We start from the raw sequence: 15432 nt of genomic DNA, 5'->3' as shown, positions 1-15432 counted from the left end.
AAGCAATGGTTAAGTGTTTTTTATGCAAAATATTGTTGGCTTTTGTTATATTTAGTGTAAGTTGTATGGATCTGCACATTGTTGGTTGTATTTTGTCCATTTTGTGTTCTGAAATGAAAGTAGACTATGTTCCGTTTTCTGCGTTTTTTTCTGGGTTTTTCGTTTTTTTTGCGATTTTTGAACGATAAATTGCGATTTTGTGCGATTTATACCAAAGTCAGAGGTTAGGGATGAAACTATGCGACATTTGAACGATGCCATTGCGATTTTGTGCGATGTTATATGTGTGGCAAAAAATTTAAGTATTTTGGGCGATTTGTGGGCGACTTTAAATTTTTTTGTTTGTGACAGATTCAACTGTATTTGTGGCTGTATTGTATAATGGTGTTTGGGCTGTCGAGGGTTTCAACTGGGTATTCAATTCCCCAACAAGTAAGACGTTGATGTTTGACATTGACACTACTCTGGAAAAGTTGCGTGAAGTTTTGTATGAAGAGTTGGATGTGGATCCTTTGGTGTATGAACTAAAATTAGAAGTCTGTTACATGTACATGAAATGCACCAAGTTTCCGTCGGAGGTTTTAGTGAAAGATAGTCAACTACGAGTGTTTTTGAGCATGAAGGCAAAGATGAGTGTGGACAACTTGCTGCCACTATTTGTGACTAAGGTGAAGAAGAATGTGAATTTGGAGCCTACCCCCCCATCTGTAACCCCTCGAAGTGTGGTAGGGACCTTTGTCCCAGAAACTGATCAGGGGGTTGGTTTGAATGAGCAACTACCTAATAATATAGATGACCACAGAGCCGATATCGCATTTGATCATTTAGATGAGTTCGATGGTCCCTATTACAACGATGATCCTGTGGTAGATTTGGATGAGGATGATGATGTGGAGCTGGAAGTTGATGGAGCTGTACAGGTACCTCCCTTGAGGTTGGAACTAACTCCAAGCAACCAAGCAGAGCGACAAAGAAGACCCCCCCGTAGTGAGAATCACCAAACACCAGGAACTAGTAGCAATTGGCCAGGTCCTTCCATTAGTACTCCTGCTTCTGAATTTGAAGTTTGTACCAAATTCAAACCTCTTATGTGGACTAGGGAAGACATAGAGGAGAATCATGTCTATACGACATCTCTTAGTGGTACGCCTTCAGAGGAGATACATCCTGGCAAGTTGTACACAAACAAGGAAGAATTTAAGAATGTAGTGGGAAGGTATGCACTGAAAAAGAATTTTGAGTGGATGGTGAGGAAGTCTGGCACTGATGTGTTGTACGTTACTTGCAAGGATCAAAATTGTAAATGGAGATTAAGGGGGAGGAAGAAGGCACGTTGTGACATGTTCGAGGTTACTGTGTTCCACAACGAACACACATGTAACTTGGATTCTAGAAATTCTGATCACCGTCAAGTAGCACTGTGGGTTATTGGCCACATTATTAAGGAAAAGTACACATCAGATGGAACTAAGTACATGGCAAAAGACATAAAGAGGGATATGTTTAAGGATTATGGCATCAAGATTAGTTATGAGAAGGCTTGGAGGTGCAGAGAGAAGGCACTTACGTATGTGAGGGGTACGCCAGCAGAATCTTATACAAAGTTATATGGTTACTTGTACATGCTGGAACAGAAGAATCCAGGTACTATTACTGACATTGTGAGAGAGGACGACCGGTTCAAGTACTGTTTTTGGTCATTGGATGCTTGTAGGAGGGGATTTAAGTTTTGTCGTCCTGTGATTAGTATTGACGGAACATTCTTGAAGACAAAGTATGGGGGCACAATGTTACTTGCTGTTGCATACGATGCAAACAACCAATTGTTTTCGATGGCCTTTGCAATTGTCGACAGTGAGAACCACGACTCTTGGAAGTATTTCTTGCAGAAGTTAAGGGAAGCCATTGGGGAGGTTGAAAACCTTGTGTTCGTATCAGATAGGCATCAGAGCATTGAACATGCTATCGAGGTCGTTTTCCCCGAAGCATGCCATTGTTTTTGCTTTAAACATATTACTATGAATGTCACGTTCAAGTTCAAGACTGATGTATGTAACACGCAAATATGGCTGGCAGCCTACGCATGGTCGAAGACTGAATGTGATAGACATTTTGAGGTGCTCAAACGGATGGATCCTCCCATTGCTACATATGTCGAGCAAATAGGGCTTGAAAAGTGGGCTCGTTCTTATTGTCCAGGCGATCGATACAACATAATGACAAGCAACGCCGCTGAAAGCTTCAACAACGTGACAGAAGAATTCAGGAAATATCCAATAACTACTTTGGTTGAATTCACCAGGTTCACACTGCAAAATTGGTTCGCTGATCGTCTCGAAAATGCAAGTAAGTGCACTACCCCTTTGGCAACTACTTTTGAGAAGGATTTAAAAGCACAACATGAAGATGGTAGGTTCAGGACTGTCTATCGTAATGGTGCACAATTATTTAACGTTGGTACGGGTCCTGAAGGTCAGAGAGGTGGTGATGTGGACTTAGTCGAGAGAACATGCACATGCGGAATGTTCCAATTGCTAAAAATCCCTTGTCCTCATGCATGTGCCGCAGCAATTAGTCAGAATGCTAGCATGTACGCACTTAGCTCCCCGCACTACACAAAAGACACGTGGAAGAAGACCTACGATGCAACAATTAATATTGTCGGCGAGGAGGATGATTGGGTACTACCGGAACACATCAAGAACATGAGAGTCGGGATACCAGTGGATAAAAAACCGGTGGGTCGGCCTAGGAAGAGCAATGTGGGTAGAAGACCTGCGAAGCGTCGCCCGTCTAATGGTCAAGTGGTTGTGGAACCTCGCCATTGTACTAACTGCGGTGGTTCGGGGCACAACAGAGCTACATGCAAAGCTCGTGTTTGACGCTTTTCTCTATTAGTGTACTTATCTATATTAGTTGTAATGCACTTATTTTTTGACTGGATTTTTGTGTTGTATTCCTGGTTGCTGTTACAGTTTTTTAACCTTTTTTTTTATACAGGAATGTGTGAACCATGTAGAATTTTTAACAGGGTCAAAAGTAGATTTTTTTTCCAATTTTGCGATAGCTGGCGATGTTTTTGCGATTAGTATTGCGATTTTGTGCGATATATTTTGCTATGGAGATTAATTTTTGTATGCGATTTTTGTGCGATAAATGCGATTTCAGACGATGTAAATGTGCGACAATGTGCAATTTTCAAAGCGAAATTAGCGATTAAAGACGATTTCTAACATATTTTACTAATCTGACAAAATATAATAGTGTCGTAAATATTATACATTCTTGTAAAATAAGTCAACACACCACCTATGTCTAAAGGTGAGCATGTTATCATCGTTAACTTTCTCAAACGACCGATCCAACATTCGGTGCTCCACGTATTCAATGACATATATTCCACAATCGCCACTGCAAATAAAAAGATATTGGTAATTATTAGTAACAATTTAGTAAAGTAATTCATAATGGAGTACAAAATAAAATAAATACAAAAAGAGACATTTACCTGCTTTCCGCTTGCGGTACAACTTCCGGAGTAGCTCGTTTATAATGCATTGGTGGGAGCTGGCTGAGATCACCTGTTCAACTGGAAATACATAATTGTTGGTCTTAAAATAACCAGAAGCCCGCAATAAGGATGCAAATATCTCGGTATAAGGCTTCAAATATGACTTCATATTGTCCTTAGTCGTGGCGCCGATATCACAGTCATATACAACAATCTGCCAATTCTCAATATCTACCTCAACAACCACCCAATGCTTCTCAGCAGGAAGGTTCAATGTGAAGTAGATGTACTCCTGGTTCTCCCAACAAGGCAAGTGCCGATGCTCCATCCCCCTCACATAATCAATAACTGACTCATCCTAGATAAATGTGCTTCTGTCACCATCATGACAATTCCAGTACATTGAAAATATTTGTGGAGCAGATGTGTCCAGAACCACACAATTCGTAGTGTACACCTCAGGGAAGAGCTTCCTCCTTCTTCTCAACAAGTGGAATATGGCATCAATTTGCTGCATTTGAAATAAAAATGGTTAGAATCGAATCGCAAAAAAGTCGCACAAATGTCGCAAACAAGTCGCATAAAACACAATTTCTGTAATTAAATCACTTTATGTCGCACAGACATCGCCAAACGTCGCGCATATCCCAATGTACCATTTTCGCGATTTTCTGAGCGACTTAAAGCGATTTAATTACGATTTAAACAAACAATCAACTTATACATCGCTAAATATCGCAAATAAAATGATGTATTGTTCAAAATGAGAAAACAGTTAAGAAACAAGTACTTATAGAATCGTCGATCCATTCGTGCTCCACCATCAACTTCACGAACCAACTCCGATCGGCAATGCTAGTGTGCACTTCTCTAGGACGGCGGTTGTCCCTTGAGTAAGTAATCCACCTTTTGAAAAATTTGTACAGTCGTGGGTCTGCTGGCCTCAAAGTATCAACCTCAACAGGACCAGTTCGTTATTTCTTCTTCCCCGCTGTGTAGTCCTTCAAATACACTGGCTTCCGTTTTGCCCTCCTCACAAATTCCACTCCAACTGGTGGCCCATCCAACTGTTGCACATCCTGAGACTGCGTATCTCCGATGGCCATAATAATGGCATCCGTTGGAGTAGAAGGAACCTCATCTACGTTGGGTTCCCAATCTTCAGGGTACACGTCGTCTTCAGAACCAGAATTATACTGACGACGTTCATCCTCTGCTGGCTGTGATGGTTGGTTCTATAACAAACTTATCACGGTCACAAGTTGATCCATGATAAGCTTCTTCATCTCCGCCTGACTACTCTCAAACGTAGTCTTCATCTCATTCTGTGCAGCCAGAATTGCTATTTGTTGGGCTTCGACCTTCTCCAATCTCCTCGCCAACCCAAGGTAGTCGGCGTCATTGGCTGCAGGAGTTGAGGTTGGAGGCACAGTGCCTGATGTGGACGGCTCTGTTTTTTCTTTCGGTGGTGATGGTGGAATGATTTTTGCAGTTTGAACATATTCCACCACCCGTTTTGCTTGGGTCTCAAATTGAGTGGAATCTTGTGTTCCAGCTTCTGTTTCTTCCATCTCATCTGAGCCCATATCCACCGTGGGGACTTCACCCTCACAATTGGACTTCCAGTATTCAACCTCCCAATTCCGAGGGTGCAAGATTTGAAGAACAACCATCTGCATAACCAAAAAATAAGAAAACAATCAATATCGCAGAAACTCGAACAAACATCGCATAATGTTGCAAAATTATATTATCAACAAAGTAATAAAAATCGCATTTATGTCGCTAATATTTTTAAAAGAAATCAAATATAAATCACAAAATAAAAAATCGCATAATGTCGCAAATATGTCGCAAAATAGATAATGTAAATCGCATAAAGAAAAATGTTGTCGCATAAATGTCGCGTAAAACTCGCACATATATCGCAAATAATACTGAAGGCAAAATATATCAGAACAACAATGAGAAATAGAGAAAGATTCACATACCCTTTTCTCAAACAGCAGTGCCACATCAGTTTGCTTCACATGGTGTTTCGTAATAGTAACGGGGGTGCTCCAGTTCAACATTCTAGGGAATCTGCTCCCTTTGCACTGCCCACACATCTTCCCCACATCTTGCATGACCTCAAACGCCCAATATTACAGGGCCGGTGCATATCCGTACACATTGTACTTCGCTTCTAGTTGAGTAACTTTTTTCTCCTTCTTGGATTTCTTCTTCTTCTTATCTTTCTTGCTCGACAACTTATCCAGGTAGTTTTGCCGTAGCTGCTGCATATTTTTAGCTATGGAAGACAACAACTTCTGATAAGAAAGGAGGCCCCAATGATACTCGAAGAAGTTATCTACATTTTCAACTAACTTCAGCATATCAGTCCAAATATACACACCCTCGGACCGTGACAATAGAACGCCTTCAACATAAGCACATAAACCCAGCTTGTAAACATCATCTTCAATATCACATGCCTCAAAAGCTAGCCAAAGGGTTTTGAAGGCCACCCTTTTCGCATTGTTGAAATAGTCCCGCTGTAATGCCCCGAATTTCTCCGATGTGTTTAACGGCGTGAATAGTAGGCCGGGAGGGCCATACTTGCTTAATTGTGTTATTAATTGATAAAATGCATGTATATGTTGATTATATTATAATATGATGTGAAATGCATGCATGTGAGTCCATATTTTTAATTACAGGGGTGTGATGGTAACTTGGCCCGTTGAGGGTAAATTGTTTATTTGGATGCATGTTGGTGATATGTTTTAAGGCCACATTATAATGTGGATTTGTTCGAGCTATTCGGCATGAGACGATCTTTAAGTGTTAAAGTAGCGGTTTAGTCATAACGGGATTAAGCTCGGGGCTCGGGGTGAGTCTCGGGGTGTTTTAATGATTAGAACGTTGCCAAGAGTGAAAAGGGTAACGGGACATGAATTATTGGTGTTTGAGAATATTGAGATTAGCGGGAATTGGGAAGCGTTAATTATGATTAACGGGATTAGTGGAAAGTGACAATTTTACCCTTGAAGTGGTTTTAGAAGCTTTAAAAGACCTAGGGGTATTTTAGTCATTTGGGTTTGGATTTATATGGCTTTGGATGGCTGTAGAAACAGAACAGGAAAACAGAGCAAGAATTACCCTTCCCGTACATCCATTTCTCTCTTTCTTCCTTTGAAGTTTTTGGTCCCAATTTGAAGATACAAGCTAGGAAATCAAAGCTTTGAAGTTGTAGACTTGGTTCATCCATTGAAAAGGACTTTAATTCCATTTGAGGTGAGAATTCATTCATGAAAAACAAGCCATACTCTGTTTTACTTTATAGTTTTCAGCTTATAGTTTTGGTGTGGATAGTTGGAATCAATGGGAGTTTTTGTGTAAGATTGATTGGGTTTTGATGAGGGTATGCTGTAGATGAAGTTTAGGGGTTGAATTGGGTGTTTTGGTAAGGTTTTGGATTGGTTTGGAGGGTTTGGTTTCAAGAGAAATCGCAAAGAAGATGAACCAGAAAGTTTCTGGTCTGTAATTGGCGCAGCAGCACCACTTAGGGCGCAGCAGCGCTAGGCAGGGCTCAAAGCTGGGCTCTCTGACTTGGAAATAGGGCTGCAGCGCCACTCAATAGGGCTGCAACGCCACTTAATGGGGCTGCATCGCTAGTCCATTTTTCAGCAAACCTATTTTAGGGATCGGAATGATCCTTAAGGCTCGGGGTTTGGTTCCTTTTCCCCGTTTGGGTATATTGAGAATCCCGAGAGTGGGGAATTGATCCCGGGAGTGTGGTTTTAGAATGTGAACCATTTATTAATTTATTTTATTGATGGAATCCCATAATTGGTTATGACCAGGTAACAGCTAAAAGACCAAAAGGTTGATCGTTCTCAGGGGTCGTTCTTTTATTCATTCTAGCTCAAACCAGAGGTAAGAAAACTGCACCCAAAGTGTGACATGCATGGATATTCATGTGGCATGTTGGTTGTATAAATATGGACATGGATTGAATATAGAATGCTTAGCATATACTGCTCACTTGTGCATGGTACTGACTCATTAGTCAGATTTGGCGAAGGTGCTAGTATCAACTGTGAAGCTGTGACTTATTAGTCAGGTTCGGCAGTGGTACTGGGCACTGGTCGCATTGCGCTGACTCATTAGTCAGGACGGCCTTAGCGTGTATCACACAAGCCAACAGAGATTAGATCTAATCGACTACCAGCATTGAATGACTCAAAGAGCATTAATGCCAGACCGACCCCAAGGGTCGATGAACGAAATAAGCGCTTGGAGGCTAGTGGCTTACCTAGCAGCCACTCTCCCACTTGAAACAGTGACATGCTTGACAGTCACTCAGTATGGTTTACCAGAACCTGCTGAAGGCTAGTGGCATATCTAGCAGCCACTCTTCCATTTGTTTCAGTGACTTGCCTGTCAGTCACTCAGTATGGTTTATCAAGACCTCATGTGATGTTCACTCAATTGTTTGAAAGCTTTATGCTCAGTGTGATTATAATGATAATCATTTGATAATGTTATTGAATAGTATTATGTTTTCTTGCTGGGCTTTGGCTCATGGGTGCTATGTGGTGCAGGTAAAGGAAAAGAAAAGCTCACCTAGCCTTGAGTGGAGAGCTGATGTGGTGATGTGTACATATGCGGCCGCTTGACCACCACGGCCAAGGAGTTCTCAGAGGAACTAGGGGGTTTACCCTATTTTTGCCGCTTAGGTCGGCGGGATTGTAAATTTAAAACAGTAATGACCATTTTGTACTGAGAACAACTTGTGAATGTTTTGTTTAGCTCTGCAGAGCAGTTTGTAATGAAAATATCCATTTCCTTTTTATTGGTTTTATACCTTAACCTGTTAATTACACTTAGAGCACGTTTTTGACCAAAGGACTCGGGTAGCGAGTCAAATTTCCGGTCCACCATTCACCGTAACTGTTCTGGGGTAACCAGGGCGTTACACCCGCAGTATCCGATCAGAATCACATTGTGTATTCAATTCTGCTGTCGAGGGGCCACCGCTCATCTTTAGGCCTATGATCAAACCGAACTCAGACCTCCCAAATCTGGTTTCTGTTTTACCCACATAAAACCACACTTCATCGTTTTTAACTTCACTAACTTTCTTTTTCCTCAATAACAGTTGATGCACAATCACCCCGGAGAATTGAAGAACACTGGCATTCCAAAAAGATCCGAAGGGACTTTCCTTCACCTTATCAGTCAACTTAAAGGCTTCGAACTTATCCTTTATAGCAGTGAAGTACCCGCTCCCTCTGTAGCTGATACGCCCTGGAAAATGCTCAGACAATGGGAGAACGAGCTCTGGAGCCATCTGCATTTTTAAAAACAAGATTTATAATCGCACAAATGTCGCAAAAGAACTCGCAAAACCTCGCAAAACTACAATTATAAAAAATGTATAAGGTTTTTAAATTAAAATCGCAAACCTATCCAATATAATCGCACAAACATCGCACAAAGATCGCTAAAACAACACAAATGCCATAAACTATCATTATTTTCCCTACATAATCAGACAATATCGCCCAAATGTCGTTCAAAAATCGCAAATCAGACACAAACAACGCCAAGCAACCATACTTGCCTTGATAAGTCGCACAAAATCGCACAAACATCGCTTAATATCGCAAATTTATAAGAAACCAAAGAAAAAGCAGTCTCGATACCCAGATTCTTCCCCAAACACAAAATAGTAGAAATCTGAACATTAATCACAGAATGCAGTTCTAAAACAACAAACTAACCTCAAATACACCAATTTCGTTCAAATTAAAAAGAGAAATTAAAATAAAAATATAAAAAACAAACCTTGATTCCCGTGGGTTCAAATGGCGGTGGCGGCGGTGATCGGAGACTGGGTTCTCGGAGGTCCGGCCTTTCGTTCCTTGGTCCGCGTGGGTCACTGGGTTCGTGTGCGTTCGATGTGGGTCACTGGGTTCCTTGGTCCCCGTGGGTAGTGTTAGTGTGGGTCACTAGGTTCGGTGTGGGCGTGTGGGTCGCTGGTTCGGTGTGGCATTGCGGGGTGGCTGGGTTCGTGTGGGTTCGTCGCTGGGTTGGGTGTGTTCGTGTGGGTCGCTGGTTCGGTGTGGGTTCGTGTGCGTTGCGGGGTGGCTGGGTTCCATGCACGATGAGTCCGTCCCTGGTCTGTAGAAAGATGGCGAGAATGGGCGAATTCAGGAGAGAGAATAGAGTTAGAGAAAAGGGAGGGAAGTTGAAAAGTCAGGGGTATTTTGGGGAAGAAATTGAAAGAGTGGGATAACTTTCCTATCTTTATTTTTTGAGTTTAATTTTTTAGCATATTATGTCAAATTTCCCTAATATAAATATATAAAGGAGAGTTCCGAGAGAGATGAGAGATGATGTGACAATATAAAATTATTTTAAATTACTCTATATATTTTCTTATTTTTCTCATTTTTTTATTCACTATTTTCTAAAAAAAATATATATATTTTTAGGAAAATTTGTGGCAATAATATTTATATAATTAGAATTGTTGCACTTAAATGCTTATGTAAAAATTTTGGCGGTAATAAGCCATATCGTTACGAATTTGGTGCAGACGTTGGTCTTTAGCTCTTAAGTCAACCAATGACCTATGCGGTTGCCACGTGGTCGCACCTAATTGGTCCAAATAATTTTTAATTTATTAAATTTTTTAAATTTTTAAATAATTTTTTTGCAGTAAATTTTTTAATTAATTTAAAATCAAATAAAAAAATCTAAAATTTAATTCAAAACAAGATATAATTTTTAATTAAATTAAAATAAAATGTAATGGCCAAATTTAACTTAAATAAAAATCTAATCAGACTTACAAAAAAAATTAAACTAATCGTATCTTAAAAAAAATTGTATCATTAAAAAAAGAAAAGAAAAAAAAACTCTTTCTTCTTCTTCCACATTTTCTTCTTTGACGATTCTTCTTCGACATCTTCTTCACTTTGTGACAAATGTGAGCGTGCTTGGAGGATTTTGGCATTTGGGTCGACACAGATCTGGACAACAAGAGAATTTGAACATTTGGGTCTATGGGTTGACAAGGATTTGGGCGTGCTTGGAGGTCATCAACGCCATGGCTGGTCGACGAGAAATGTGAAGCATAATGGTTGGGTGGACCTGGGCGGAGGGAGGCGACATGGTTGGGTCGATGAGCAATGTGAAGCATCTGTATACCCAACATATATGGGTTTTCAAAAGCAAAACCAAAATAAATCTGGATTTAAAAAAAAAAAGACAAAATAGATATGGGTTTCAAAAACAAAGCTAAACAGATCTGAATTTTCAAAAACAAATCTCTAGGTTGGATGAGGACAACCATGGTTGATGAGAAAATGGGCTGCCATTAATGAAGCCAAAGGTATAAAGTGGAGCCTAAGAAGTCGAATTTGGGTTGTCGGCACCATGGCGAAGAAGTCCTTTCCAACGAGCCCAAACTGTTGCCCCTAACGAACCCAGCTCCTTCGTCCTGACGAGCCCAGCCGTTGCCATCTCCCAGCCACCTACGTCTGTTGAGTCGCGCGACCATCTTTGAAGAAGAAGATCACTTGTGTGATATGTGAAGAAGATGACGAAGAAACAAGAGAAGGAAAATGAATTTTTTTAATTATTTTATTTAATACTTATTATTATTTTGTTATTTGAAATTTGAGTTTTAGTTTAACATTTAATTTAATTTTAAGCTTTAATTATTCTTATCATTTTTGTTGACCTCTATTTGGTCAACGACATAGTAAATGAGATGAAATCAAGACAAAAAGATAAACGACACGAAAGATTTATATTGGTTCGGCCCCAGCAAATGGTAACAACCTACGTCCACTTGATGTTCTTATTGATGTAGAATCCCAAGAACTGTGATCAATGAACCAGAGTTCATGAGTTTCACAAGCTTTTGGATGAATACAATTATGGTGGATAAAAACACTATATTTCTCTCTTAGAATTATGAAGTTCAAAAGTCCCCTCTTGAGCCCTTTGATTCTTATTTATAGGCTCAATGAGTTTTACATGGGCCGATGGGCCTTAATTACATTTAATACAAGTGTGTCTAAATAATAAAGGAAATCGCAAATAATACTTCAATGCAAGAATACATATTTGAAGGAAATAAATGAAATGATACGACCTGACTGGTCGCTCATAAATATGATGTCTGATGAGCGAATTCTCTTCTGGTCGATGGTCGAACAGATCATACTCACTTAAACAGTCACGTGTATCCCACGTGTAGGCTAATTCTGCCACGTCATCAGGTAGTCATTTTCTGGGTAAACAATTTTTAAAAAAAAATTAAATCATTTTTAAATATTTAATAAATTAAAAATTATTTTGGCCAATTAAGTGTGGCCACGTGGCAGCTACATAGGTCCCTGGTTAGACTTAACAGCCAGGAACTAACGTCTGCACCAAATTCGTAACAACATGCATTATTGCCGCCAAAATTTATCATTGCCGCAAATTTAACTACATAAGTACATTATTTTTATTCTGCACAAATCTAACTACATAAGTATCATTGCCACAAATTTCTCATTATTTTTATTCTACTTTTCTATTTTATTTTATTTTAGTTTCTAAATATCTATATATATAATAATAATAGATATATATATAAATATAAATATATATTTAAATTACTTAAAAATTAAACTACAACACAATTATATAAAATAAAATATATACGATCCACTTTATTTTAGTCAAATATTATTTTAAAAAAATCAATATTAATTTTTTGTTCGATAGACTTTTAATAATTCATTTCACCATTTTAAAAATAAATGGTTCATGTAAGTAATTGACCGAAATATATGTGGTTCAAATAATTTATCTATATATACCTATTTGTAACGTTTTGACAAAACACGAGGTCCAAAAATTAATTTTGATAAATATATAAAGGAGAGTTCCAAGGAAATAATGTGGCACTCTAAAATTGTTTTAAATCACTCTATTTATTTTCTTATTTTTTCTCATTTTTTTTATTCAACATTTTCTAAAAAAATATATTTTCATTCTACTTTTCTATTCTATTTTATTTTAGTTTAGTTTCTAAATATCTATCTATATATAATAATAGACATATATAAATATATATTTAAATTACTTAAAAATTAAACTACAACACAATTATATAAAAGAAAATATATTATGATCCACTCTAGTTTAGTCAAATATTATTTTAAAAAATTCAATACTAATTTTTTGTTCGACGGATTTTTAATAATTTATTTTGCCATTTTAAAAATAAATGGTCCGAGTAAGTAATCGACCAAAAAATGAGTGGTTCAAATAATCTATCTACATATACCTATTTGTAACGTTTTGACAAAACACGAGATCGAAAAATTAATTTTTTTGTCTAAAGAGGTAATCGAATACACATGGTTCAAAAAATTTATTGATATACACCTATTGTAACGCCCTGGATAACCAAGACTGTTACATTGTGTGTTTAAAAATAATGCAGGACTTGCTAATCAAGTCATTTGAATAAAGATGTGATCCTAAAGTCAAAATCAAGTTAGGGTTAAAAGATTTTGGTCATAAACAGATAATTTTCATTAAAATAAATGTTTAGTTCATGGGATCCCAAAACAGGGTTTAAAGGACAAATTTACAAACTTCCAAAAGTTATGTACAATGGCCACTCAAATGACAAAATACAAGTTTTGGACTTCTATCCCTATACTTTCCCTCGGTCATGGTGGACTAACAGCTGACAATGTACATCTCGCCCCCAGAGCTCTCCAGCTCATGGTTGGTCCATCTTACCCTTGCATTTACCTGCACCACGTAGCACCCGTGAGCCAGGCCCAACAAGAAAACCATAACAGCATAGCATAATCAATAATGATAATCAAATAATTCACAAGACAATTAACTAGATATTCAGCAAGCCATAGCAGACACATAATCAGTGATGACAGTCAATGAATTACCAGTCAATCATCTAGATATTTAACAATTTATCATATAATACTCAGGGTCAATGCCCTTAGGCCGCACCCTCTATCTAACCCACTAACTCTGGCTCGCTTAGGCCGAGTCCAGTGTTTATCTAACTGACCCCAGCTTGTTGATCCCAAAAGAGGGTGTTTTAATAATTAAACTCGCAAGTGCACGAATCGTTTCAGAATATAATGTTCATGTAAGTACGAGGTCGAACCCATGGGAGTTGACTAACATCAAAAGAAACTATTTCAAACAAAGCAAGAATATTCTAACCTAGTTCCAAATATTTGATGAGATTTTGTTTTAGAAAAATAAAAGACAAGTAATAAAAAGATTTAAGATTAAATAGAAAAAATGGTTTTCAAATGAGATATATAAAATAAGATTATTAAGATTTTAGAATCCACAAAATGCAAGTTCAATAGTATTTATAAGTATATTGATTCCCAAGTTTTGATATAGTTGAAATAAATCACACTATATATTTTTTCAAAATATATTTTCTATTCAAGCACAAGTTACTCTTTCAAAAAGGTAGGATTTTTCTTCACTTATATAAGATATAATTTCTAAGCATTAGTTGTGTTACAACCTAATGAAACTACAAGAAATCAAAGAGATTATGTTTAGGCAAAATATGATACTTATGCTCTAAGAATTAGATGTGAACAATTTAATGAAAAACATTTATTCAAAGAATATCATATTTTTGCATGATAAAGAGCTAAGTGTAATATGCTTTAACAATCAATAATAGATGAAAAATGCATATCTTTGATAGAAAAATCCATAAACAATGTTGTACAAATGGGAAATCAACATACAACAAAAAATATTATCTAGTTACATTTTGCTTCATCATCATCTTAATAACCTTTGAAAAAGATTAGAAGCTCATAACTAGATTGAAATAAAAATTACAAATAACATACTTGACATGCTCTTCAAAAGATGAAAATGGTAGAGAAAAAAGAGAAAAATATGTGTAGAAGATGTTGAAGAGATGAAGAAGAAGAGCTCCCCAAATGGTCTTACAAGACTCTATTTATAGGCAAAATATGGAGATTAAATTAATCAAGTTAAAATAAATAAATTGATTAATTTAATTGTGTTGGGAAGTGGTAGGATAAATATAGTAAGTGTAAGAGTATTGGAAAGATGAAATGTTTGGTTGGGTAAAAGATTAGTGAAAAGCTAGGGTAAAAAAATGAATTAGGAATGTTTATTTAGGTAAGAAAAATAGGGAAGAGTGAATTGATATTTGAGTGAAAAATATTGGGAATGAAAATGTAATTTTTTGGTCTTTTTTGTGGTTGTGGCAATGTGGGTTTCAGCTGGGCATTGGAGTGTGATTGGGCCTTGGGGCTGCTTTGTGTGCAGCTACATGTTGGGCCTTTTTGGAGCTGGGCCCAAGTTGGTGCAGTGAAGCTAGAGGCGGTTTGGTGATGGCTATATGCTGAAGGTGCTGAAGAGGGCATGCTGGCGTGAAGGCTGGAGGCTGCAGCTTGGAGGTTGGTCTTGGTGACTTTGGTTGACTTTGCTGGAGCTTCAAACGTGAGATGGGAGCTGTTGAAAGAGTTTCTTCATGGCATTGGAGTAGATTGGAGCTGTTGGGCTTGGGCCCAAATGAGACTTTTTATAAATGACAACTCTTTGTCTTGTTTTCTTGAAAATGCCATATTGTCCTTCATTTTTCTATCTTTTTAAGAGCATACATTCCCTACAAAATAAATATAAAATAAATCATAATACAATATTTTCAACTATAAAATAAATCAATTTAATTCTTTGAAAATATTAATTATAACTTAATTTATATTTTACATTTAAGTTCAATAATACCACATTTTTTTACCACTAACTTAACAATAATAATTCAAATAATTAACTACAATATTTTACAACAAAATACTTATAAAAACACACAAAAGTATATAAAA

Source organism: Humulus lupulus, chromosome 9, assembly GCF_963169125.1.
Source record: "Humulus lupulus chromosome 9, drHumLupu1.1, whole genome shotgun sequence".
Classification (NCBI taxonomy): Eukaryota; Viridiplantae; Streptophyta; class Magnoliopsida; order Rosales; family Cannabaceae; genus Humulus; species Humulus lupulus.
This window is presented reverse-complemented; position numbering follows the sequence as displayed.